Here is a 3,547-nt window from a genome sequence, read left to right as displayed (position 1 = left end):
GTAAAATTACGCTTATTGCCGACAATGTTAGTCGGCAGCAAAATGGAGAATTTCTTCTTCTTGTTTATTTCTGGCATATAAAGTCAGAATATTGGCCAGCAATGAAAGGTGAGTTCTATCTGGCCAGAAAAAAGAAGAGGATCTGTACGAAGTAGATTGGTAACAAATTTTGTCTAAGTTTTTCTAAGGTACTCAGTGAGAAATAGATCGACATCGATTCCATTGGTATTTCTCACTGAGTATATATGTGAAGATAAACTAAATATTCGGGAGGGTAACATGCTCGCAACTTGCGAGTTCTTATATTTTTTTAATTGTTTATTTAAAATACAAAAATAACCAACAAACCACAGAACTAATGATTAATAATCTATAAAACTTGCACTTGATTATTCGCGCTGATTCTTGTTAGCTCCGTTATTTGTTAATTCTTTTGTATTTTAAAGACTGAAAATCTGTTTTAATTATTATTATTTATTGCGCATTTATTTAATATGATCGCGATTAGATTATTTCGCTGAATTTATCAGTACGCGAGGTAGGGCAAGGTTAGGCATTAGCTATTGCGTTCAGCAGAGAAAGCAACTTTGCAACTGTTATAAAATTCTTCAATATGACATACATTTAAATTCATAAAGATCCAAAAGCAAGAATCAATTGTATGGAAGAATTTTACAACATTTGCAAAGCTGTTTCCTCTGTTGAACGCAGTCATTAACGTATTATATTCGTGATGTTATTACACATTATGAAGTAATGTAGATAGGAATACACGTGTGGAGATAGGATACGCGAATAGGCACGAATAAATGAAAATACGGCTAGGTAGGACAAATATGAATAAGTAGGGATGAACACAATAATTTTAAGTTAAAAAATTAAATTATTACAAATAAAATGACACTTAAATAAATTTCGCGATAATTAAATTTTATTTAAAAAATAAAAAAATAAGTATAATAAAAAACTAAAAAATATTACATAATATATCTAACTAGTAAACTATGCGACATGTAGGTAGGGATACATAGACATCATATATACATACTTGATAATTGGAAAAAAGAGATTAAAAATTAAATTAAATAAAATTGTAAATTAATTTTAAGCTTTTATTTAATTATATCAACATGCCATTCCAATTATCAAATATAAAAATAAACTAAATTATATATAATTTTGAATTTTATTGAATTTTCAGCTCCCCTGAAATTAAACTTAATTTTTTGTTCTATACTTATATAAAGTGTGTAACGCATTAATATTGTAATTAATTTTGATATAAATAAATATTCTTTTTGTTCGATACGCCCGAATCCGGGCATCGTGACAACATCTATGATGGACAATTATTTACTATGTAAATAACAGATGCTGATACTTCCATAAATCTCTATGGCATTGTGCAATCGTATATTGCAGAATTAGTTAGCCTCTCTATTTGATTAATGTATCTAGAGGGGGACCGGGCCCTTTAGTCTCCTTCTCTTGATCTTACCTTAAACCGTAAGCCTTTCATGGGCGTCGTTTCCTCGCATGATGTGGCCGAAATATTTTAATATAGTTTTATTGATGTTTACGTTTAGCCTTTCCTTGATACTGAGCTCTGTTAGGATTGATGCATTCATCCTTTGCTAGTAGAATATCTCGAAAGCATCATTGCGCCTGTCTGCTGTCTTTATGATCCAAATCATAGTCTTTCTGAGGCGTATGTGATTACGGGGAAAACCAGAGATCGAATGAGTCGTATCTTGATATTTCTCTATCTTTTCATATGCGTTAATTTAAGTATTGCAGTTTTAGCAAGTGTAATTCTACATCGAATTCGCTTTCACAGTCGCTAGTATTAATTATTCCGACCCCGAGATATATTAGACACTTCCAATGGTCTCAATCCCGTTAATTCTTGTCATGTAGATTTCCCTTTTTATTTGCTCTGTCGACGATCAGTATTTTACTTTTTGCCGCATTTATTTTGATGCCATACTTTTCACTTGTCTTCTCCATTCACTTCAACAGTTTCACCATTTCGTCTTCCGAAGCAGCCAGCAACGTTGTATCGTCTGCGTATCTCAGATTGAGTATCTTTCTTCCATTTATGGAAATATCTTTATCCCATCTGTTTGTGGCCTCGCGCACTATCCACTTTCCGTAGATATTGAACAGGTTTGGTTATATGATGCATTTTTGTCTTACTCCTTTACTGACTTTGAAGGATTCATGCCCATTTCTACCAATGCAAATGTAGATTAACTTTAATCTTGGTTCAACTTACTCTTCGTCTTTTTCTAATTCTAAAGATTAGAAAAAGACAAAGAGAAAATTGAAACGAGATTAAAGTTAATCTACGTTGGTGGAAATGGGCATCAGTCAGCTGGTTCTTTACTCTGACTTTAGCTTCGTTGATGAGTAGAGAATTAGATTTAGAAGATGTGAACATATCAATTCCTGATTGACTTGTAGCTTTTAACATTTCTGAGACAATATCGTCCGGTTCGGGTGCTTTTCCATTCTTGAGTGCCTTGATGGCAGCACTTATTTCTGTTTTAAGTATATCTTAAGTATAAATAAATATATTCATATACATGTATGGTAGTATTAGATACGTAATATAAAATTTATGTAAACTATGTCTAGATAAATGCTATCATGTTTACTTTTGTAATTTGCGCAATAATTACTAATAAATTATACATTTATTGGAATGTTTATATCAGGATTGAATATATCTATTAGCATTTATCTTGTCGTAGTAAATCAAATTTATTGTTGCTTTATTGATGAAAATTATACGAAATCGACGAAATATATGATAACAAAATTGCTTATTAATTTAACAAGTTTGATAAATATTTAATTTTAAAACTTTTTTTAATTTGAATTTTATTTTGAATATTAAAAATTTTGAGTGACTTTTAATTAAAAATTAAATTTGATGTTTAGAATAATCATCAATTTTTCTTTGTATTTAGTAAACAAATTTATTAAATGAATCAGTAAAGATTGAAGCTTTGACTGAGGTAATGATTGAGGTTAAATATTAACTTCTTGTTAATAACTTTTGGACATTTATATTTTTAACATTACAAAATTACAAATATATCGTAGTAATTGATTTATTATATGCAAAAACTTCATCGCTGTCTCTCGCGTAAGATGTATGCCTGTGAATACATAGTTTGTATCGATGGAAAGTCGTAATTATTTTCATCATGCAGAGTTATTTTTTGTCACTTTCTGTAAAGTCTATTTACAAAGTCTAATTTGGTGTCCCGTTCGAGATTTTTATACAGGATTGGAATTAATCCCGAATTTTCTCGTCAGTTTCTGACAGTAATAGTTTTACCACAATGATTCAATGACAATTGCTACATATTTTAAAGTCAAGTTGTGAAATTAATTTAATGGTATATTTTAGATACATTTTTCGTCGCTTTTTTAATTTTATTAAATGTTCTCTTACTAGTAATAATGTTAATAATATAGACTGTCTTAATGACAATAGGAATTTAGTATTGCATGATTAATATGAATATGCATAATTATT

This window comes from Trachymyrmex septentrionalis, unplaced genomic scaffold, assembly GCF_001594115.1.
Source record: "Trachymyrmex septentrionalis isolate Tsep2-gDNA-1 unplaced genomic scaffold, Tsep1.0 scaffold27, whole genome shotgun sequence".
NCBI lineage: Eukaryota > Metazoa > Arthropoda > Insecta > Hymenoptera > Formicidae > Trachymyrmex > Trachymyrmex septentrionalis.
Note: the sequence above shows the minus strand (reverse complement) of the source record.